The sequence below is a fragment of the Mus musculus genome, chromosome 8 (assembly GCF_000001635.26).
Source record: "Mus musculus strain C57BL/6J chromosome 8, GRCm38.p6 C57BL/6J".
Lineage (NCBI taxonomy): Eukaryota > Metazoa > Chordata > Mammalia > Rodentia > Muridae > Mus > Mus musculus.
This window is the reverse complement of record NC_000074.6, coordinates 86182545-86207522: the sequence shown is the minus strand read 5'-3', so window position 1 is coordinate 86207522 and position 24978 is coordinate 86182545. Positions and strand designations below refer to the sequence as shown.

Below are 24978 nucleotides of genomic sequence, written 5' to 3'. Positions count from 1 at the left end.
CAATATTTTCTCCTAGATAGATCTGATTTGCAAGAGACAAAAATAAAATAGATGTATCTTACACCCAAGCTCTTCTTCAATACTAGCATAGCTGACCTTCTGGGTTTGGTAACTGTACTTAGAGGCTAATATTAATGAGGACATAGGGGGCTAAAAGACAGAAATACTTTTGCCCCTTGTCCCTAGCTCTGCTATGTCCTATGGGACTCGGGAATGATGAGAGACTCCCAAGTGGTCCTATAACTCCTCTGCTGAGTCACTTGTTCTAATGGCCAGGAAGATCATGTGTACATTCCACACAGAGGAGAGTCAACATAGAGAAAAATGTCTGCCATGCTCCCCAAAAAAGCCATATTTCCTCCATTATCCTAGTGTCTAATGTACATGCACTGGGAAACACAGTACTCCTAATATAAAGAATTAGAGAGAGAAAATAATATAGTTGTACTTGATAGTTATACTATGTGGAAAGAATCTATGCAAAGAAGAGAAAACGTGGTACTTTGCTTATTACTTGGAAGAAAATCTGTAAATATAAAGTTGCTATTGTGTTCTTAAGACATGATAACTATTCCATCTTTATTTATGAGGCCCCCCTCCCCCACTTTGTACCATCTTGAGGTTTGGAGTGTTTCTGCTCCAAAGCAAAGCTCCCTCCATGACCACCACTGATGTTACTACTGGTGCTAGGTAATGAGAGGTTATTGAAAGTTACAGGGCTGGGCTTGACTTGATCCTGGATTGCACAATCTCCTAGGTTTCTTGATGAATATGCTCTGTGCTTTTAAGAATGACAAAAATTCAATAAAGAAAGAATTATTGCACCAGTGATGCAAGAACTCCTAGGTCCAATCTCTAGCAACACACACACACACACACACACACACACACACACACACACACACACCTTTAAAGGAAGAAGCATTTTTGAAACTACAAGTATTTAAAAACCATGATGTTGTCCTACACAAATTCTGATTGAATAAATTTGAAGAAGTACATTTTGTTCTAACAAAGTACCTATTTATCTAAGCATTTTGTATTTTTTTAATGATAAAAGCTATCCCCTTCATGATGACACTTTTTCCTAGTAAGGTTAGACTATGTATTTGTTGTTTGTTTGTTTGTTTGTTTGTTTGTTTGTGGTTTGTGCGTGATAATGAATTTATGAACTCTATTGTTTTAGGGTTGATCAATTGCCCCAAACAAGTTACAAAATATGGTTCTTCTGTGAGGTTACAGCCTCATCAGCTTGGAAGTTATAAAAGATCGACCACTCTCCTCCTCTCCTCCTCTTCTCCAAAAATGACTTTCAGGACTGCAGCTTTTAGGGAGCAGTTGTAGTCAGAAAGTAGGGACCAGAAAGAGACATACCAAGACTAGTATATGAAAGAAGGTATTGAGGGCCAGGGAAATGGTTCAGTGAGTTTAAAATACTGCCAAGTCTGATCCACAAGGTGGAAGGAGAGATGTCCTGCAGTGTTTGATGTGGTATATGTGTGTGTGCGCACATGTGTGCATGTATACACATGCACACAAATGAAAGAATAAATGTGCAACCAATTGTTTTTAAAAAGAAAGAAGCTAGTTGTCAAAGAAAGACTAGAAATCTTTCTCCACCTGGACTACATGCAACAACAAAAAAAAAAAGAGCAGGTGGTGAAAACGTGCCATGTGCTGACATTCTGCCCAGGGTATTTTGTGTACATGTTCACAAACCCACTCCCCCATCCCACAAACCCACTCCCCAGCCCACAAGCCCACTCATCCATCCCACAAGCCCACTCCCCATCCCACAAGCCCACTCCCCATCCCACAAGCCCACTCCCCATCCCACAAGCCCACTCCCCATCCCACAAGCCCACTCCCCATCCCACAAGCCCACTCCCCAGCCCACAAGCCCACTCCCCAGCCCACAAGCCCACTCATCCAGCCCACAAGCCCACTCCCATTCCTGAAGTGCTTCTTCTCTTTCTTAATAGCCTGTTTCTATTTCTGTTTCTAGTCCTGTCCAATTCTTTGTCACGGGACATGGGGGGCTTAGAGATCTCAGTGAGTACCTTGAGACTCAGGTCTGTACCTCTATCACAGAGACACTCCAATCTGGGGCCATGGTAGATCTACATATAAGGTCTGTGGGGAGCCGTAACTCGATTGAAGCACAAGTTCAGGGAGAAGCTATGGGGCTTTCCAGCTCACCAACTATTGTTCTTCTGTAAGTTTAGAGCACACTTCTGAGAAATGCCGTGGTGCCTGGTAAATCACTAGCATTGGGGAAAAGGGAATAGTGGCTTCTACTAATTCTGTGAAGGAAATAGAAAAACACATTTCTAAGCAGAGAAGACAAAAAAAATGAGAAAAGTAGAGAAAAACCCAGAAGGGGACAATGTCTGATTCCCTCTTGTTTTATAGTGTGCATGTTCATATCAACCCAGGTTGAGAAGTGCCAGGACCACCCATAGGTGGAGCAGGTAGGCTTCCATGGTGTGATTTAACGTGCAGGAAGACTCCAGGCCCTAAAATAGTTCTTTTCCCTGGCTTGACAGGGCACATTAAGTAACGATTGCCTCAGGTTTCTCTATTTAAATGCAAATAACTCTGGCAAAGATAATAAGTTATGAGAGTCATTAAACATCAGTGTGATTAGCTTATTAGATTGTTTTCCTAGAAGACTCCTGAGGGAGCATTGTACAAAATGGTCATGGCTTAGGGATCTGTCCACAGCAAGTCCCTCCATCTCAACATGCCTCAACTCCCTCTACAGTATGGACTCCAGGATTTGTCCCGGCTAGTTCTCAGATGTGGTCGGAGTGAGCAGGAGGCTGTGACGCAACAGAGCATCTCAAGCATTGACTGTCACAAGCAGAAATGACAACACTGGTGGCCTGAGGGGAAACAGTAGGGGTTCATATTGAGGTCTTGATTCTCAGCCAGAAAAATAGGCAAGGACACGAGGGGAAAGGCAAAATTCCAGGGGCCAAAAATAAAAAGATACCCAACCTAAGCATTCATGCATGAAAGGTACATTAAACAACAGGATACCAGGCTTACCCATAAAATGAAAGAAAAAAAAGCTGTAAAATGATAATATCCAGAGTAGAAGAATACAGATGAAAGGGGGCTGCTAGTGGGAATACAAACTGTCTATTTAGCATCATGGATCAAAAGACCTTAAATGTGTGAGCCAGCAATTCTAACTCCAAGAATGGACTGGAATAAATAAAGGAGAATGTGTACCTGATTCAGCTGCAGGCATTCTCACCACAATATTGGTTTTAATCACAAAGACTCTAGAAATTATCTAAATGACCGACAGAAAATTCATCATAAATCATGGTACAAACCTTAAACTGTATCCTAGACCTGTTTTGAAATATATATATATGAGAAGTATATTTATTAACAGGAAAATATGCCTAATAATCTTTGGGACAAAAGGCTGTAAACACATGTATTATGCATTCATATTATGTATCTTCTTATCAAGAGGTGTTTGCAGAAACATGAATAGTAGCTATAAATATTGTGAACTCACAGAGTCATTTCTTTCCTTTCATTGTTTAACTTTGTTTGCATGTGTAAAAAACTTTCGCTAAGAGGCATTCAAGGAAAGGAGAAAAATTCTCATAAGAGGAAAGCCTTTTTTTTTTCTTCAGTTTGAGCCAAGAATTTTTTAATCTATAAAGTGAGGGGAGAGAGAACAGCTTCCTTATGTAGTCTGTGAAACTCTGAGGAAAAGGGATAAGAAATGCGTGAAAAGAGTTTTGAAGTCAATAAATCTCCCCGTGGCATCAAAGAAGAGGAAGGCTGTGGAACCGTTATTTCTGCTCAATTGCTTGTAAAAAGAAAAGAAGAAAAAGAAAAACCTGGTCTCAGCAATGGTAACAGCAGGTTGCTCAGTTGAATAGGAAAACTCATCTCAACAAAGCCAAATAGGAGGGAAGAGAGTTAAAAGCAGCTCTGAAGAAGTACATCAATTAACGCAAGGATGCATTTTGTTAAAGTGACTGGAGAGTGAGTCCAGGCAGTTACTTCCGTGAGTACCTGCTCCTTCTAGCTGCGGTGGGTTCGAGTAGGCAGCCTGTACTGACACTGCGCATTGCGCATGAGCTTGGGGCGCAGGGGGCACAGGAGGCTGAGCCACTAGTGGGAGTAGCTGCATGTAGCAACTCATATTTTCAACAGTAGTGAGGAGATCTTTCTTCCTGATTTTGCTAGCTCCTCACCACAATCAGTCCATTGCTTCATAAGTGCATGACCCAAACAGAGTCCTGCAGTACAGCACAGCCACGAGGATTGGCAGAGCAGCTTACTGAGCCCTCTCCTCCAAGCACCCTTGCTGAGAGCAGACACAGCATCTCAGCCCTCAGACACAGCTCCAGCAAAGGGTGAGAAGCAGGAGCGAAGGGACGAGGTAATTTGCCTCCAGAGCTGTTCCCTAGCCTGAGTTCCCTCCTCTTCACCCTGTTTTCACAAAGACTAAGACCTTTCTCCTTTGACAACACCCACTTTACAATCGTTAGTGGATACAATGGTATAGAACCAGAGTGCAGCATAGGAAGTGGCTAAGGCAGACAAAACACCTCCACTCCACCAGTGGAGTTAACATCCTAGTAGAAGAGACAATGAACAACAGAACAGCAATAAAATGTTGATGAAAGTAGAGAGTGGAGTGTGATAGAGCCCTTGACTTTGGTGACTATCTGCCTGGGTGCTGGTAAGCCCTGGGGCACGGTGTAAGAACCTCAACTTATATAATGTGTAATGAGAAGCCAACTGGGGAATAATATGATCAAATGTGTGTGTGTGTGTGTGTGTGTGTGTGTGTGTGTGATCATGTTACACATATATGTATATATGCATATATGTGTGCATATATATATCATATATGTCATATATAAGTATATATACAAATACATATATTTACATATTATTTCTGATCTGTTGACTGACCTACTTAGAAATTTACGTGAAACTCTTCAGGTTCTTCTTTTAAAATGCAAACATTTTCAACATCGGTAGCATCTTCATTGGAATGTGCTGATTATAACCTTTTCTCTCATTCCCTCTCAGTTGACAGTGAAAGTGCTGGGCATCTGCCCGGGGCTCTGAACCCAGGCAGAAGCATTTTACACAGCAGGAACACATGGGTGCTCAAGGGCGAATAAAGTTTCCAAGGTCAGTGATGGAAAAGAGTGAGGAGAGAGTGTCAGCCATGGAGCCAAGCGCTGCTAAATTCAGACTCTGAGACCTTACTCCCTGCCTGCTAATAGTGCAGTCTTGGCCAGCTTCCATTCTTAGAAGTTGGTAATAAAAGAACATGAAACAAGCATTCCCATAGTTGGAAATTATTGAAATGTATCTAAGTCATGCCTGTGAGTTCCTGCTGCACCATGCTGTAGGAGCACGCTGGGACTTAATTCAGGATCGTAACACTGAGTCTGCCCATCTAGGTGTTCCAGCTTTGAGGATGAGTCAGAGAGCAGTAACGTCCACAGGCTGCTTCTGGGGGCAGGGTTTCACTTTCTCCGAAAGTGATGAGATTTTGGAAACAGACTTTGGCAAAGAAATGTTCTTCTGCTAAATATAACAGGGAGGGTAGACATCCTACTCCACCCCAGTCTCTAAGCACTTTTAAATGTCTGTGTGACTCTCTACCAAAATGAAAAAAAAATGTGGCTTTTTGGTAAAATCTTATGCTGTTTTAGTTGGCAAGGTGAGCTGGAATCCACATCTAATTCTTAGAGGACTTGGCAAAATGGCAACTATTCTGCAGTTTGGAAGAGATCTAAGGTTGCCCTCCTTGACTTAGAGCACAGCATATTGTATATAGCTGCTTAGAGGGCAGTCAGGACTTCTAACAGTCAGTCTTGACTTGATTACAGTGTCTGCCTGAGGAGTGAATCCATAAACTTAACAAACCAAATCCATAAAATAATGAGTTGAGGAACCTGGAAAACGTTCTACAATGTGAAGAGGAGTGTGTGTAAAGACATAGAAGGTGAAGAAAATGCTAGAGAGTGAAAGAAAGATGAAATTTCAAGACCTGTAAGTCATATAAAGTACTCAGAAATTGCTGGTTGTTTGTGAGCCTAGAGGCTGCTTGGGGCTGAGAAAAAAGAAAAACAAACCCAGGTATGCCCCGTAGTTAAAACATTCCTGGGAACAGCTTAACCTTAAAGATAAAGAGGAATGTGAGGACATAACAGGGCTATCTGAACTGAGTCAACAACTCACAGAACTCTGACACCCTGCATGTACATGTAATTTTTCTGCTGATGTTTGAATAACCCAATAGTGTGTTGCTATGCTGAGTTCCACACCCCTAAGTCCCTTACCCCATAAAAACCCCTAGCTTTCGAGTCTCGTGGCTGACATCCGTTATCTCCTGTGTGGGATGCATGTCGTGATTCTTTGGGTGCCCGCCGAATCGAGAATTGAGTGGGGGTTTCCCCACTAGGTTCTATCAAGAGAAGGTGTTGTGTTGGGACCAAGAGGCAAGGTCCCTGAATGTGCTGGAGACAATAGACCAGCATGAGACTCTAAAGAGGAGAGAAAGTTAGGAAGCCCTCACCTTCTAATGAAGCTTCACCACCCTTTCTGTAGGTTATGCTCACCCCCCAGTGGGGCACCACAGACACACACCTCTTCAAAGCAAGGCAGGGGGTTGCCAGGAAGGAACCACTGGGGACAAACTCCTCAGTGTTGTACACTTGACCCTTTCAGCCTTCACTGTCTCAAATGAGCAACTACGACCCTGGCCTATGGGGCTGGAGAGATGTGTCAGAAGTTAAGAATACTTGTGCCTACAGAGGACCTGGACTGGGTTCCCAGCAACAACATGGTGGCTCACAGCCATCTTAACTCCAGTTCCAGGGAATCCAATACCTTCTAAACTCCTTGGGCACCAAGAACATATATAGCATATAATATATGTAGAATTAGTATATAGTATTAGAATTTGTATTCTAATATAGCATATTAGAATATAGTATTATAGTATAATATATACATGAAGACAACACACACACACACACATATATATGGTAAATAAATCTTTAAAATATATCTCCAGCATACTTAACCTGCTTCTCCCAAACTGCAGCTTCTCACTGATCTGAAATAAACAGATTTTATCTCCCCAGCTCAACTAAGAATAGAAACACTTCTTGACAGTCATTTTTCTCTAAAGGTTGTGATATATCTTAGACATAGTTTTGGTTTTACTCAGTTTCAGTATGTAACTTAGGCTGGTTCAAGACCTTCCTACATCTGTTTGCTGAGTGCTGGAGTTACATGTCTGTGTGCATCACCACAGTGTCACTGAGAGTTCAAATGTTCATTTAAAAAAGTAATTGTATGTGTGATGAAGCTGAGCATATGAAGGAGGATCAGACATACCACGGCACAGGTGTGGAGGTCAGAGGACCACTCTGGGGGGTGGGGGGTGGAGTTGATTCTTTCCTTCTGCTCTGTAGAACTCAGGTGTCTCAACTTCCAGGACAATTTTTGTACCTGCTGAACCAATTTAGTGGTTCTCAAATGTTCTTTGAAGTCGGCTAAGGGCCGGCAAGATGGCTCAGGATAAGAGGCCTGGTAGGCTGAGTTTGACCCATGGAACAGACATACAGGTGGGAAAGCGGAACTGACACCACAAAACTGTCCTGTAACCTACACATATGTGTGCAGCTCTGCACATGTGCCCGTACACACCAGAATAATACTTCTCAGAAAGGACTGCCTGCCTTGTAATAATGGGATACTTTATTAAGACACCCAAATATACATGTGGCACCCTGGAAACTGCTATCAGCTTCCAAACTATTACTCAAGTCACAAATAAAAAGCGGAAGATGATTGGCCACCAACAAAAGTTCAGATCAGTGGATGGATTTTCACAGGTCTGTGGAGTTCACTGTGGTGGCTGTGTGCAACAGTATCTTCCTGACTAGAAAAAAGCACTGGGCTAGAAACATAGGCAGGCATGGGGACATCACTCATCTGTCTCAGTTCTCTGGAAACACTCTGGAATGGAGATGTACACCCAGGAACTGCTGAGAGATTAGGGTAGGAATACATACCTGCTTGAGAGAGGAGCTGGAAATGGGCAGGGGACAAAGCTAAGTGTTATTGCAGATACAAGAAAAGAAAAGAAAGGAAAAGAAAAGAAGGGAAAAGAAAAGAAAAGAAAAGAAAAGAAAAGAAAAGAAAAGAAAAGAAAAGAAAAGAAAAGAAAAGAAAAACGGGCCCAGTTGACTCATGTGGTACTCTGGATGTTGGACAGGGCATTAGTTGTCCAACCTAAAGATAATGGGGCCAGACTAGTTTTTCCCCTCATTGGCAAATCACTGGATAGGGAATTTTCTTGAGAAGAGGTGTGGACTTAAAGAGGTGGCTTCCTTGGGCTGAGAGAAATTCCTTAGCGGGAGCCATGGGTAGATTCATTTCCTACAGAATGCATACCTCAGTCCTACAGCAGGTCTGGATTACAAACAGCAACATATGTGACTTAAGGCCAGTGGTTACACTCGTTGGTCCAACATGGGAGCCAAGCTTCTCAAGAGGACCCTTGGGTTCTTGAAGCTCCTGTGCCTTTGGGTTCACTTCTCTCTTCTGCCAGTCATCTCTAGTCACTGGTTCCACCTGTTGCCTAACATGAAAACCTTACACTTCTGTCCACACTGTCTCAATTTTCCATTGAGGAGGGAAAGGTCTCCTGTGCTGGGACACATTTGGTCTCTACCTCACCAATAATGCCGGGGTGCTCCTGACCTGCACTCAGCCTGGAATCTTCAAAGATGAACGGGACACCAGTTCTTCTGAGGAATTCCAAGTCTATAAGATGAAATAGTAAAAACACATCTCAAAACAATAACAAGACCAATGGCGAGTATCAGGACTACAGCTCTCTCACCCTCAGCCTCCAGATCTTCTTTTGTTTTTTTTGAGATTATATCATTTTGTTCCTTCTCTAGAGAAGAGTATGTCTCCCTCTCTCAGCATTCCTCAGTTGCCTGCAGTTATTTTTCTAAGGTTGAGGCCTGATAGGATATCCCATTCACTTCAGGATTTCTATTGTCATCCTTGCTCAGCTCAAGTTTGGGTGACATGCCTATGAAACTCTATGGGTGTAGCTTCTGACATTACTAGCATACACAGTCTCACAAAACTCTGGCTCTTACAACCTTCCAGCCACCTCTTCCGAAATGTTTTCTGAGTCCAAGGTTCAGAGCAGTTTTGGAGATGTATCTGTAAGGACTGGGCTCTGCAACTTTGCATTTTGATTGGTTATGCTACTGTGTATTGAACGGTCTTTGTTTGTTGCAAAGAGAAGTTTCATGAATGTGGGATAAGAGCTACACTTGTCTGCTGGTATAAGAACAAATATTTAGAGTGTAGTTAGGGACTCTACTTGTTTAGTAAAGTAGCAGTTGTGGGCTCTCCTCCAAAATCCATGACAACATTAGCCCTGGGTAGTTGGCTAAGCTTTCAGTATGAAGCATGGTTCCCCTCTTGTTGAAAGGATCTTTGAATGGTAAGGTGGTAGACACCAATTCTAGCACTTGTAATATGGAAACAGGAAGATCAGCAGTTCAATATCATCCTCAGCTACCAGAGAGTTTGAGACTATGGTGGGATGCATAAAGGTTTCCAACAGGTCCAAACATGGTCAACATAGAGCCAACAGGTCTTCTCTATCTATCTATCTATCTATCTATCTATCTATCTATCTATCTATATGTGAGTGTGTGTATAGATAGATAGATATCCATAAGATTACATTCCTAAAGCTAGCTACATCCTCCTTTCTTCTATATTTATCTCTCTCCTTCCCATGGAGCCCCCAGTTAGATTATTATGTGGACCTTCTCACTCACTTTTCTACCACCCCATCCCCACCTCAGCAATGGTCCCTTTTTATTTTCCTGGTTTCTGAGGTTGCTCCAGGATATATATACTCACATGTGAAGATTTGGAATTAGAAATCTCTGATGAGTGAGAACATGAGCATTTGTCTTTCTAGGTCTGGGTTACCTCGCTCAATATGCTCTTTTCTAGTTCTATCCATTTAGCAGACTAGACCCTGGAGAGCAAACACAACTCCTTTGAGTATCAAAGAGAAGAATAGCCAATCTCTGTTTGAGGATCGTTAATGGAGGCTTTCTTATGGAAGAGATATTTGGACTTGTCTTTGAAAGGCAAGGCAGGGGTAGAGTTCAGTTAGCAGAGAACTTGTCTAGCACACACAAAGGCCTGGAATCCATCCCAGCACTGCATAGTCAGGCTTGGTGATATACACCAATAATCCCAGCACTTGGAATGTGGAAGAAGGGGATTCAGATCAAGGTCGTCTTTAGCTACCTAGAGAGTTTGAGATCTCTCTTTAAGACATACAATGATCTCTTAAAAGAAAAAAAAAATTGGTTAAGACTTGCCAGGTATTGAAATGGAGGAGAGACATAACAGACTGGGCATGTGCAAAAGTGAGGTTTGTGGTTACAGTGTAGGGAACTCTGGAGTTTAGGATAAGTGTTGTGGTTTGGATAAGAAGTGTCATCTATGGCCATATCACCCTGAATGCACCTGAGCTCAGAAGCTAAGCAGGATTGGGTCTGGTTAGTACTCAGATGGGAGAAATGTCCTCCATAGTCTTAGACATTTGAACACTGGGCGAAATTATAGCATTTGGCATCTGAGATTTGAAGGTCCTAAAGACATCTTTCAGTCCAGTCTTGTCCAGAGTCAACTGTTACTCTGGGAAACAGTTGCTAGTCTGAAGGATGCTTTCTTGGTTGTTTTAAATTTGTACATCTCACATTGTCCTGGAAGTTGGACATTTCTCCCCTTTCCGTTTCTTTCTTTGTGGGTTATCTGTTTGTGTCCCTTGCCCATCTATCTAGTCCAGTTCAAATGTTTCAATAGTCATTTTTAAGAGTTCTTTTTACCACAAATTTATTGACTCAATGTCTTATAGCTGCAAACATTTTCCTCTGTCTTTTCAATTGTGATCTTTTTTGGGGGAGTCTAGCTCTTTTACCTCTTCTGTTAATTTGAGTTATAAAAGGATAAAGATAGTGTTACATATTTGTTAGGTGTCCTTAACTACACTCGCTATGTGAACACAAAAAGTGCCCTTTCACATTTCCAAGGCTTAAATCCATGCCAAATCCCCCTTCTACCCTCAACAAAAAAGACAGCATCCTATTTTTCAAGAACTAGCCAAACCTCTTCTCCAAATGGCCAGCTTGGGATGGTGAGGCAGTTTAGCAGATAAAGGCTGGCCAGGTCTGCCAAACTCACTCAGGCTATGGTACTCACACAGTGCAAGGAAAGAACCAACTCCTGCAGCTGAATTGCTGACCTCCACACACATGCCGTAGGACACATGTGCCCCCACATATAAACATGCATGGGCAATAAATAAACAAGCATCACTGAAGATCACCAGGCTCAATGCTATGGGCATGGGTCCCAGCTCTGTTGTTAGCTACATTTCCAAATTGACTAAACTGCCTAAGCCTCCATTCCCTCATCTGTTAAATGAAAATCAAAATACTGGTTCTTTAATATTTGAAGGGGACTAGGTCACCTTGGGTGCAGAGTCTGCGGACACCCCCAAGGTCCATAGAGCACTCTCCACAGGATCTTAGGACCTCTGGTGAGTGGAACACAACTTCTGTTCCAGTGCAATTGCATGGGACCTGAGACAGCATTAACTGGGGAAGCAGAAAACCCGGACTGACCAGGGTCACAAGTCCCTTCCGGTCGGCCCCAGCACTGGGTCACCTTGGGCGCGGAGTCTGCGGACACCCCCAAGGTCCCCAGAGCACTCTCCAAGGGATCTTAGGACCTCTGGTGAGTGGAACACAACTTCTGCCAGGAGGCAAGTTCGAACGCCAGATATCTGGGCACCTTCCCTGCAAGAGGAGAGCTTGCCTGCAGAGAGTGCTCTAACAACTGAATCCCAGGAGAGAGCTAGTCTCCCAGGTCTGCTGATAGAGACTAACAGAATCACAAGAGGAACAAGCTCTAACCAGAGACAACTATAACAACTGACTACAGAGATTTCCAGATGGCTAGAGGCAAACATAAGAATCTTACAAACAGAAGCCAAGACCACTCACCATCATCAGAACGCAGCACTCCCACCTCACCCAGTCCTGGGCACCCCAACACACCCGAAAAGCTAGACCCGGATTTAAAAGCATATCTTATGATGATGGTAGAGGACATCAAGGAGTTTAATAACTCACTTAAAGAAATACAGGAGCACACTGCTAAAGAGTTACAAGTCCTTAAAGAAAAACAGGAAAACATAAGCAAACAGGTAGAAGTCTTTAAAGACTTACTATCCAGTGGAAAAAAGACAGCATTTTCAACAAATGGTGCTGGCACAACTGTTGGTTATCATGCAGAAGAATGCAAATTGATCCATTCCTATCTCCTTGTACTAAGGTCAAATCTAAGTGGATCAAGGAGCTCCACATAAAACCAGAAACACTAAAACTTATAGAGGAGAAAGTGGGGAAAAGCCTCGAAGATATGGGTACAGGGGAAAAATTCCTGAATATAACAGCAATGGCTTGTGCTGTAAGATCGAGAATTGAAAATGGGACCTCATAAAATTGCAAAGCTTCTGTAAGGCAAAAGACACCATCAATAAGACAAAAAGGCCACCAACAGATTGGGAAAGGATCTTTACCTATCCTAAATCAGATAGGGGACTAATATCCAATATATATAAAGAACTGAAGAAAGTGGACTCCAGAAAATCAAATAACCCCATTAAAAAATGGGGCTCAGAGCTAAACAAAGAATTCTCACCTGAGGAATACTGAATGGCCGAGAAGCACCTGAAGAAATTTCAGCATCCTTAATCATCAGGGAAATGCAAATCAAAACAGCCCTGAGATTCCATCTCACACCAGTCAGAATGGCTAAGATCAAAAATTCAGGTGACAGCAGATGCTGGTAAGGATGTGGAGAAAGAGGAACACTCCTCCATTGTTGGTGGGATTGCAAGCTTGTACAACCACTCTGGAAATCAGTTTGGCGGTTCCTCAGAAAATTGGACATAGTACTACCGGAGGATCCAGCAATACCTCTCCTGGGCATATATCCAGAAGATGTTCCAACCGGTAAGAAGGACACATACTCCACTATGTTCATAGCAGCCTTATTTATAATAGTCAGGAGCCGGAAAGAACCCAGATGCCCCTCAACAGAGGAATGGATACAGAAAATGTGGTACATTTACACAATGGAGTACTACTCAGCTATTAAAAAGAATGAATTTATGAAATTCCTAGGCAAATGGATTGACCTGGAGGGCATCATCCTGAGTGAGGTAACCCAATCACAAAAGAACTCACATGATATGTACTCACTGATAAGTGGATATTAGCCCAGAAACTTAGAATACTCAAGATACAAGATACAAAGCACATGAAACTCAAGAAGAATGAAGACCAAAGTGTGGACACTTTGCCCCTTCTTAGAATTGGGAACAAAACACCCATGGAAGGAGTTACAGAGACAAAGTTTGGAGCTGAGACAAAAGGATGGACCATCTAGAGACTACCATATCCGGGGATCCATCCCGTAATCAGCTTCCAAACGCAGACACCATTGCATACACTAGCAAGATTTTTGCTGAAAGCACCCTGATAAAGCTGTCTCTTGTGAGACTATGCCGGGTCCTACAAACACAGAAGTGGATGCTCACAGTCAGCTATTGGATGGATCACAGGGCCCCCAGTGGAAGAGCTAGAGAAGTATCCAAGGAACTAAAGGGATCTGCAACCCTATAGGTGGAACAACAATATGAACTAACCAGTACTCCCTGGAGCTCGTGTCTCTAGCTGCATATTTATCAGAAGATGGCCTAGCCGGCCATCACTGGAAAGAGAGGCCCATTGGTCATGCACACTTTATATGCCTCAGTACAGGGGAATGGCAGGGCCAAGAAGTGGGAGTGGGTGGGTAGGGGAGTGGGGGCGAGGGCATGGGGGACTTTTGGGATAGCATTGGAAATGTAAATGAGGAAAATACCTAATAAATTTTTTTTAAGTGTGGAGGGAAGTTATCGTATGACCCAGAATCTTACTATTGGGCCTGTTTTAAAAGAACTGAGACATTCTGCTGTGGTTGGTTCCCTGAATGATGGAATTAGGAAGAGGAGTCTTGAGAAAGTGACTATGTAAGATTCAGATCACAGTCTTTTGTTCTCCTTTGTGGCAGTCTTGTATAGCCCAGGCTGGACTCATTATGCTGTTAAGGATAGCCTTGAACTCCTGATTTTCCTGCTTCCATGTCCCAAGTGCTGGGATTTTAGGGGTGCATACCACCCATTTATGGACAGTGTAGTGACTTTTAAAGGTGATGCCACAATGCTAGCAGCCCTTTTCTTCACTTGAGGACACAGTGAAGAGTTTCCATCTTTGAGCTGGGAAACATATACTCTATAGACACTGAACCTTCCAGCACTTGGACCAACTTTCCAGCCTCCAGAACTGGAAGAAAACACATTTTCATTGTTTAAGCTAACACTGCTGTGTAATGGTAGCTAAGCCAACTAAAACAATGATAAGATACTGTTGGATTAGATGCCTGCTCAGTGCACCATCCAAAAGAGAGATGCAACCCTAGTGACTGATGGGGAAAGTGGGGAAAAGGGCACAGGTCTTCCTGTCTTCCATCTGCCCCTTCTCTTCTTTTTCCTGTCTCCACACCTCTGGTATCTCTAGCTTCAGGAATGGTTCTCTAACCTTGTCTAAAGGAAAGGAGAATCGGAACTACAATGGGGCCAATCAAACAGAATGGGATGTATCTGAAAGTCAACCCAAAGTCCCAGAGGTCTTCTCCCTCCTACATCCTGGGTGACCTTTTCCTATAAGTTAATCTTGGGGATTTTTCAAGACACAGTTACTGAGTTAAACATTTTCCATTGCAAATTTCCGTACTGTCTTAGTTACTCCATATGCCTGAAATTACTTTATTTTTAGTTAACACATTTAAAAAAAAAACGAATTAAATGCAAATCCTTGCAGAAGTTGTCGGACTCCTGTGATGCTTAACGACATGAAAATTTCACTGTATTATTTATATCCAGATATGCTGCAGCTGAATTTCATATGGAAATGTTCAGAATTTTAAGTTCCTTCACTGAAAAAAAATCTCTTTTCAATGAAAGCCTTCTCCCATTTCTTATTTAAAAGCATTAATGTTAACACCTAAACAAAATGTGGTCCTCTTACACACTGGAGACCCCAGTCCAAGTTAATAGCTCATGTGATTCCCAGAAGAGCAGAACCCTCAACACACCTGAACATGTTTAACTTGCATGTGAGTAACACAAGTGGAATAAAAACCCTAACAAAACCCTAGGGTGAGCACTCTCCTTGGCCTCATGGGATGAGAAAGACTTGACTTCTTCTAATAGGGTTCTCCATCTCTGAATCTGTGCCTCTAAAATCAATTATTAAACTTTTGAACCTTTAATGAGACCTGAAAAGAAGACCGACAGCTTCGAGCGTCAAAATCTCCAGGCCACTGGGAGGCTGAGTCAGAAGAAGCACCCGGAAGAGAAAAATGAGACTGTATGGAAGCAGGAGCAATAGCAGCAAACCCAGCAAACACCAGGAGGAATGGGGCAGGAGAATAGAAGGTAGAAGTGGCCAGAGAATCTCTTCCTTGTGCAAATCACTGTCTCCATTATTCTTCGCTTAACTTGTTAACAGTCCAGTTGCCTACTGGACAAAGTGATCTTGCTTTCTGGGAGTCTGGGGAGGGAGAAGCAGAGAAAGAATCAGGGCACACCTGTGAAGAAAGGCCTTTGTAGCAATGCTTCCGACCAGAAGAAAGACCCAAGTCTTGCTGTGCCTTTTGCTCTACGCACATGGCTTGGAACAGTGTAGGCTGGTACTGTCTGGTGTTACTTGGTTCACTTGAGTTCCAAGATCCTAATAATTTGTATTGGGGTCCTTAGAAGGGTCCTGGGAGCTCCCATCTTTCCCCAACTCAGTGATGGTGTCCCACAAGCTCTAGGTGTCCTATCTCTGTAGGAGACCTCCTCAAAGCATGCCAGGAGTAAGAAGAGTAATTGGATCCCTGGACTGAGTTCACTGGGTCTCTGGCAGTGCCTCATTGTGCTGTTAGAGATTACTGCCTACAGGAGGTGAGTTGTGGGAGCAAGAAGCCGTATGAATGAGCACAAAAGCCCCCAGGAATTGCAGGTTAGGGGACTCTGTCTATAGAAAGTAAAGAGACTAGAGAAACAGATACCACATGCAGAAGGAGAGCCCTAGGGAAGTGTGCCCTGCATGTTGTAGGTTTCATGTGTGCAGTTGGATGGACCAGAGGCATGACAGGACTAAGTAGTTTGTCCAGGCGGACAGCTAGGAAACAATCTGTCCCACAGAGGGTTGTCCCTTGCAGATCGCAGAGTACTTGAGAAGAACTAGGTAGTGTTGGTCAAGATGTAGTCTGGTTGATCACTAGCTCAGTTTTGCTTCTGCAAGGAGGCCTGAGAAATCATTAGTGCTTGTGGAGATAATCTGTTCTTTCTTATGGGTGTGGGGGAGGGTTGGGGGGGGGGTGAAGGGTCAGCTATTTGCAAAGCTTTGCTCATCCTATAACCCAAGGTGACTTCAGGTTTGGGACAATGACTGAAGGCTTTCAGAGGCTTCTGTGGCCTGGAGTAGGATGCTGTAGCACTGACAAAAAGATCCCAGTTTCTCTTCTCATTATTCCTTCAGCATTGCAAGGGGGTGAAGTAGGTAGGCATCCCTGGGTTTTAAGCAGACATTCCTCAGCCCTAGGCAGTCAAGCAGAAGTCTGACCTAAAGCCAGTGTCCTGGTGTGAGCTCGACATGAGCTACAGTCACCTGGTAAGAAGGAAGCTCAATTGAGGAAATGCCCCCACTAGATTGCCTTGAGGGCAAGCCTGTGGGTCATTTTCTTGATTAATGATTGATGTGAGAAGCCTGGGTCAATGTGTGGGAGTGCTGCCCTGCACTGGCGGTCCTGCATGCTGTAAGAAAGCAGGCTGAACAAGCAGTGAGGAGCAAGTCAGTGAGCAGTGCTCCTCCATGGCCTGTGCATCTGTTCCTGCCTTGGGTTCTTGCCCTGACTGCTCTTCCTGGTGAATTCCAAGTTGCGTTTTGTCATGGTATCTTATCAGGTCAATAGAAACCCCAACTAAGACTGCCAGGGACACAGATACAAAAAGCAGTTGTCTGGCTTTCATCTTGATTTTAGCTACCTTGTGGTCCCAGAAAATGGATCAAGCTTCTTAGCAAAAGGCACCTCAAGGCTGGCACCCATGGATTGGCAGGATCAACATTGTAAAAATGGCTATCTTGCCAAAAGCAATCTACAGATTCAATGCAATCCCCATCAAAATTCCAACTCAATTCTTCAACGAATTGGAAGGAGCAATTTGCAAATTCGTCTGGAATAACAAAAAACCTAGGATAGCAAAAAGTCTTCTCAAGGATAAAAGAACTTCTGGTGGAATCACCATGCCAGACCTAAAGCTTTACTACAGAGCAATTGTGATAAAAACTGCATGGTACTGGTATAGAGACAGACAAGTAGACCAGTGGAATAGAATTGAAGACCCAGAAATGAACCCACACACCTATGGTCACTTGATCTTCGACAAGGGAGCTAAAACCATCCAGTGGAAGAAAGACAGCATTTTCAACAATTGGTGCTGGCACAACTGGTTGTTAACGTGTAGAAGAATGCGAATTGATCCATACTTATCTCCTTGTACTAAGGTCAAATCTAAGTGGATCAAGGAACTTCACATAAAACCAGAGACACTGAAACTTATAGAGGAGAAAGTGGGGAAAAGCCTTGAAGATATGGGCACAGGGGAAAAATTCCTGAACAGAACAGCAATGGTTTGTGCTGTAAGATCGAGAATTGACAAATGAGACCTAATGAAACTCCAAAGTTTCTGCAAGGCAAAAGACACCGTCAATAAGAGAAAAAGACCACCAACAGATTGGGAAAGGATCTTTACCTATCCTAAATCAGATAGGGGACTAATATCCAACATATATAAAGAACTCAAGAAGGTGGACTTCAGAAAATCAAATAACCCCATTAAAAAATGGGGCTCAGAACTGAACAAAGAATTCTCACCTGAGGAATACCGAATGGCAGAGAAGCACCTGAAAAAATGTTCAACATCCTTAATCATCAGGGAAATGCAAATCAAAACAACCCTGAGATTCCACCTCACACCAGTCAGAATGGCTAAGATCAAAAATTCAGGTGACAGCAGATGCTGGCGTGGATGTGGAGAAAGAGGAACACTCCTCCATTGTTGGTGGGATTGCAGGCTTGTACAACCACTCTGGAAATCAGTCTGGCGGTTCCTCAGAAAATTGGACATAGTACTACCGAAGGATCCAGCAATACCTCTCCTGGGCATATATCCAGAAGATGCCCCAACTGGTAAGAAGGACACATGCTCCACTATGTTCATAGCAGCCTTATTTATAATAGTCAGAAGCTGGAAAGAACCCAGATGCCCCTCAACAGAGGAATGGATACAGAAAATGTGGTACATCTACACAATGGAGTACTACTCAGCTATTAAAAAGAATGAATTTATGAAATTCCTAGGCAAATGGATGGACCTGGAGGGCATCATCCTGAGTGAGGTAACCCAATCACAAAAGAACGCAAATGAAATGTACTCACTGATAAGTGAAGTGTGGACACTATGCCCCTCCTTAGAATTGGGAACAAAACACCCATGGAAGGAGTTACAAAGACAAAGTTTGGAGCTGAGATGAAAGGATGGACCATGTAGAGACTGCCATATCCAGGGATCCACCCCATAATCAGCATCCAAACGCTGACACCATTGCATATACTAGCAAGATTTTATCGAAAGGACCCAGATGTAGCTGTCTCTTGTGAGACTATGCCGGGGCCTAGCAAACACAGAAGTGATTGCTCACAGTCAGCTAATGGATGGATCACAGGGCTCCCAATGGAGGAGCTAGAGAAAGTACCCAAGGAGCTAAAGGGATCTGCAACCCTATAGGTGGAACAACATTATGAACTAACCAGTACCCCGGAGCTCTTGACTCTAGCTGCATATGTATCAAAAGATGGCCTAGTCGGCCATCACTGGAAAGAGAGGCCCATTGGACACGCAAACTTTATATGCCCCAGTACAGGGGAACGCCAGGGCCAAAAAGGGGGAGTGGGTGGGTAGGGGAGTGGGTGTGGGTGGGTATGGGGGACTTTTGGTATAGCATTGGAAATGTAAATGAGCTAAATACCTAATAAAAAAATGGAAAAAAAAGAAACCTCTTCATTTCTGTACAGATGCACATTTGCAGATTTAAAAAAAAAAAAAAGAGAGATGTGCAGGCATCTCCCCTGTGTGTGGCCTCCAGTCCAATAATCCCCCTCATTCACGATCTACCATCTAGTCCTCAGCAACCAGGTGGTGACAGAGAGAAGGTAGTATCCCCTTTAGGTTTTTCCCCAGAGGAACCCACCTGTCCCAGATGACAGATGCTGGCAGAGGGAAGACTCACTGAAGAATATGGGTGTAACAGTATGTAGATTCTAGGCTTCAGAAATGAACAATGCACACACTGGGGTAAGCGCTACATGGGTGACATGGAATTTGCTGAGGGTTGGAACCCCACCTTCCTCATCTACTGGCTGCTTCTGGGAGCCCAGAGCTTCTTGTTGATGTTCAGAGATGCTGGGACCACAGGAAAGCCACCTCTTCCCTCACCCTTCCTATCTCTCCCCACCCCCGACTCACTGCTATCTGTCCAGGTACAGGAAATGAGAGAGTAAGGAAGAGAAGGCACACAGAGAAAGGGAAATTGTAGGCAGGTCAGAAGCTTTGCCATAGCAGAGCAAAAAATGATTGCGAAGTCAACTAACCTGGACCCTTGGGGGCTCTCAGAGACTGAACCCCCAACTGAAGAGCATACACGGGCTTGCACATAGTAGCAGATGTCCAGCTTGGTCTTCATGTAGACCCTACAATGAGCAGGGACCGTCCCTAAAGCTCTTGCTTATCTGTGGAATATGTTCCCCTAACTGGGCTGACTTGTCTGACTTCAGTGGAAGATGATGCACCCAGCCCTGCAGAGACTTGATGTGCCAAGGTAGGGGAATAGCCAGGGGGCCCTCCACCCTCTCAGAGGAGAAGAGGAGAGAGAATGGGGGGAGGCACTTGTGAGTGGGGAGGAGGGGGCAACAGTCAGGATGTAAAGTGAATAAACAATAAATAAATAAATACATACATACATACATACATACATACATACATACATACATATTCTTAAAATGACTGCAGAAAAACACAAGAAGAAGTGAGCAAATGGTATGTGTGTGTATGTGTGTGTGAGAGAGAAGGAGAGGGAGAGGGAGAGGGAGAGGGGGAGGGGGGGAGAGGAAGGGAGAGAGAGAGAGAGAGAGAGAGAGAGAGAGAGAGAGAGAGAGAGAGAGAGAGAGCCTAAGACTGCAGCTGGCAGATGTCAGGCACTAGGGTGGCCACTGTCCCCACAGAAACAAGCAATAACTTCACCAAGCCCTTCCTCTATTTCCGTGCCTTGCTGTCTTTTGGGGAAGGTTTCTGCTTCCATCTGATCTCCCCCTATCTTTGTGTTTCATTCTCTCTTGGCACCATTGGGTTTAGGACAGAGGGAGACACAGAGAAGCAGGCCCAGGGCAGGTCAGTCAAGGTGGATAGAGGCAGAGGCAGGGAGCTGAGTATGCTGATCACTTCCAAGAGTTTGGAGACAAAGCCTCTGTGCCCAGCAATGCTATTGGCACTTCTCTCAGTCCTAAAGACTCCTTAGGTAAAGCAGGACAGGATACCCCTTCCTCCAGGCAGATACAGCTGGTGGAAGGCAGGTGCCCATAACCCCACCTGTATCATTTCCACTCATTTCTCTGCTGGGTTCCTTGAACAGTAAAAATTTGCACAACTCTATGTATTATCTCTAATCAGTCAGGTCTCACAGCCTCTGTGCCCATTTCCCCATCTGTTAAAAGAAAAAAATAAGAGCTACCATCGTGTTCAAGTTATATATGTATTATTTTACCTTTTTATTGTGGAACATAATGAAAAGCAGAAAAGTGAAGAAACGAATGTGAAATGCCCTATAGCTAGTTCAGAGACAAATGAAACCATGTCATAGAAGAGACTTTGGGAAATTCAGACTTAAATCAGTACTAACCAGTAATTGAGTCGGAGCTACTGATGATCCCATTTCCAGTGAGATACCCTTGGTGGAGGATTGTGGGGCCCTAGATGCCAGCTACTGATCCTGTTTCTGCTTCTCTTCCTCATGGATAGCCAGGCCTGTTCTGCACTGGGCTGAACTGGAGGGAGGGCAGGTGGGTGCAGGCAGGATCTCGGCTGTCAGTGAGTGTGCAGGTAAAGAACACACACCCAGGAACAGCTTCAGAGAACTGGTTCCATTTATTGGGGGAAGCAAAAGGCCATTTAAACCGTTTAGGGTGAGTAGGAGCTATCGGAGTGAGCTATACATCATTGGCCAGATTCAGAGTGCTGGGCATGCCTCATTTGCATGAAGAGGAATTCAAGGTGCTGCTGGACATGGCCTTATAAGGAGAAAAGAAGTTAAACCTGGCTATCAGCTATGTGACCTCCTCTAGTGAGGCAATATGGGGGAGGCAGGGCTGTGTGTGCCGGGACATGCAGGCCTGGGGCAGGGGAGGGGAATGAGCCTCCTCCTGAGGATCTCAGGACAAGATTTCTGGGGTTTGGACATGCCTCAACCTCTTGCTCCAGGCCTGTTCCTCCTGGTCCCGTGGCTCCCCTTTCCCACATTTCCCCTTTTTGTTTTATAAAGGGGAGGTACGATCATCAGCAGTCTCTAAGTTGGGAATGGTTTGGTCTTGAACCAGAACCTGATTGGTCTTTTTCATGTTCTGAATTGAGTCCCTTCTGAGAGCTCTCAGGGGAACCTCTGTTGCTCCTAAGCAGAGTCATAGTGAAGGGTCAGGGCTGAGCTGCTATGCTGCTCCTGGGAGAAGCCCAGGGGCAGATGGGAAAACCAGCAAGAGCTGCCATGGAGAGGGGTGGAGGGCCATGAGGGGTCTGTCCTCATCCTCCCTGTACTCTGTGAGAGTAAGGGGGAATCCACAGATGCTAGCTAACAGCTTGTCTCCCTCTAAGTCCCTCCACAACCATGAACTCTGAGAACCTGGGAAGCAGGAGCCTGAGTCCTCCACAAACCCAGCAGCTCTAAGCACCACAGATTAGGACCAATTTGAGACGAATTGACCCGACTTTCAGGGACAGGATCTGTCGTCACAAGTGCTATGTCAGTTTGACTAAAGGTCTGCAGCCATCACTGATGGTGAAGGAGTGGAGCTGAGTCTTTAGTGACCAGGAGCACCGCTTTCCCTGTGTTTTAGTTTCACTCTGTGGTTGTGATAAAACACTCTGACCAAATTAACTTAGGGGAGGACAGGGTTTATTTCAGCTTATAGGTTATCGCCCATAACTCAGAGGAGTCAGGGCAGGACTCAAAGCAGAAAACATGGAGGAATGCTGCTAACTGACTCACACCTTGGCTCATTCATAAACTAGTTTTCTCACACAGCCTACGACCATCTATCTAAGGAATGGTACCACCCACAGTGAGCCAGGCCCTCCTACAACAATCAAGACAACCCCTTATGGCCAATCTGATCTGGGCAATCTCTCAATTGAGGTTCCTTTTCTATGTGATTCTAGGCTGTGCCAAATCGACAGTTAAAACCCTATGACATCATGCATCCATGTTGCAGACATCGACCCTCACTGCGAGGTGACTCCAGAGAAGGCTAACCACTACCACTTTGTACCTGAAAGGAAGCCACCACAAAACTTCTCCCACACCACAATGGCCATTTTTTTTAAATCCTGTCTTAAGAATCTTTCTTAATTAATTTTCCTGCTTTGAGGTGGGTAAAAGAATAGCTTTTAAATCTTTTCTTTATTCTTGAGGATTTCGTGCATGTATACAATGAAATACAATCATATCTACCTGCCATTTCTCTCCAGCTCCCTGCATGTCACCTCTAATATATACACCTCCCAACTTCATGGCATACACATGTACATACATGTCTCCCACCAAGAAGAGTTGATGCTGACAGAATATGCCCAGGAGCCATCCACTGGAGAACGGGAATCCTACCAGCAGCTCCACCCTCCATACAAAATGATTTCCCTGACTAAAGCAAGGGCTCAACAGTTAAAAGCACTGACTGCTCTTGCAGAGGACCTAGGTTCAGTTCTCAGGACCCACGTCAGGCAGTTTGCCACCTGTTACTCTGATACAGAGGCACTGATATCCCATGATCTCCACAGGCACCTGCACAAACAGTGCACGTAAACTCATGAAGGCACATACACAAAAATAAAGATAACAAATCTTCTAAAGAAATGATTCTCTGCTCCCTTGGCAAATATCAACTGCCAATAGCTGTAAGGGTTGGGACCTGGAGATACCTATCACATCGATGCAGGAAGTTTGGCTGGCCTGATCTTGTGTCGGTCTTATGCAGGTGGCCCAGGATGTTGTGAGTTCATAAACAATAGCCATGCCATATCCAAAAGACAGCATCTCACAGCACTCCTTCCTACCTCCCAGCTCTCGCATTGCTTCCCTGAGTTCAAGACAGTGGAGGGGAGTTATACAGATGCCCCACTTAGGGCTTAAGTATTCAGTCTCTGGAAAGATGCATTTCTGACCAAAGTTGAAAGAAGTCCAGGTCTACGATTGTAAACATATACCTTTTAGCAAAATAACAATATCCAGGTTCTATCCCAGGGCCTATGACTTCCCAGACATGGGCTGTTGACCAGAATTACACAGGCTTTAGATTCTCTGCTGTGGAGTGGGCCTCAAATACAATTAGAAAGTAGTTACTACCCCATAATAATCATACCAAAATTATACCAGTAGGTATATCTTGCATGGTAGGCTAATGGCAAAGATTACTGATGTCTTTTCCCTCAGCTGTTTGCATAGCACCTTCTGGTACTATGAAATAGATCCAGATGGGAGAGTGTGTCCTAACTGGTTTAAGAGTGTCCTGTAACTGGTGAGTGATGGAGGATCTTACCATATAGTTATAGTGGACAACCAAGGGCTATAGCAATAGTCTGTACTGTTTTGGAGATCTTTGGGGCCTCCCTGACCAAAGATTCATGGAGAGATTGACCTCATTGTGATTTTCATTTAGTAACTCATGCTTTCTGGGAGTAACATAAGGTGATTTACCCCATCCACCCCCGTGTGTGTGTGTGTGTGTGTGTGTGTGTGTGTGTGTGTGTGTGTGTGTTTTGCAAACTATAGGGCATTTTCAAACCTCCTTTACTCCTTTTTCAAAACTCCTTTAGTCTACCCACTGCCACCCTCTTTCCCCCAATTCCTGCTTAATTCTTTAGCTCCTTCTATTTCTCTCTTTGCATTTATGTGTTTTAAAAGTTGTGTTGTGAAGTGGTAGGCTCCCTATAAATTTTCATATCTGCTTCTATTGGATTAGCCCTCTTCATTCTCCCCATATTCTGAAGGCCCTTCCTGCTTACACCAGTTCACCACCAGTACTCTACCTTTCTATTTTTGTTTTACCTACAGTCTCCTAGCATCCCTTCCTTAATATGTCTGCCCCCAAGAGGTCCCTTTCTACTTTCCTGCAGAAGCCTGGAGGCCTGGGTTGGATCCCCAAAATATGTGTAGAATATATAAGGCCAGCAAGATGACTCAGCAGTAATGGCATTTGCTACCAAACCTGGTAACCTGAGTTTGATCACTGGAACCCACATGGTGGAAGGAGAAAACCAATTCCTGCAGATTGTATCTGACCTGAACATATGCACCCCCCAGTACACATAATCAATTGATATATATTTTTAAAAGCCAGGTGTAGTGGTACACAGCTGTCATCCTAATGCTGGAAGAC

At 44.0% G+C, this 24978-nt stretch overlaps 1 long non-coding RNA gene across 2 annotated transcripts in view; it reads right to left on the bottom strand.

The window, feature by feature from the left end:
* Gm33632 overlaps positions 1-24978 on the bottom strand; it is a 55125-nt gene that overhangs the window by 5845 nt on the left and 24302 nt on the right. For both annotated transcript variants that reach the window (XR_879042.2, XR_387858.2), the window contains one exon: positions 8773-8835. This is a non-coding gene — a long non-coding RNA (predicted gene, 33632). The remainder of the gene's footprint in view (positions 1-8772; positions 8836-24978) is intronic.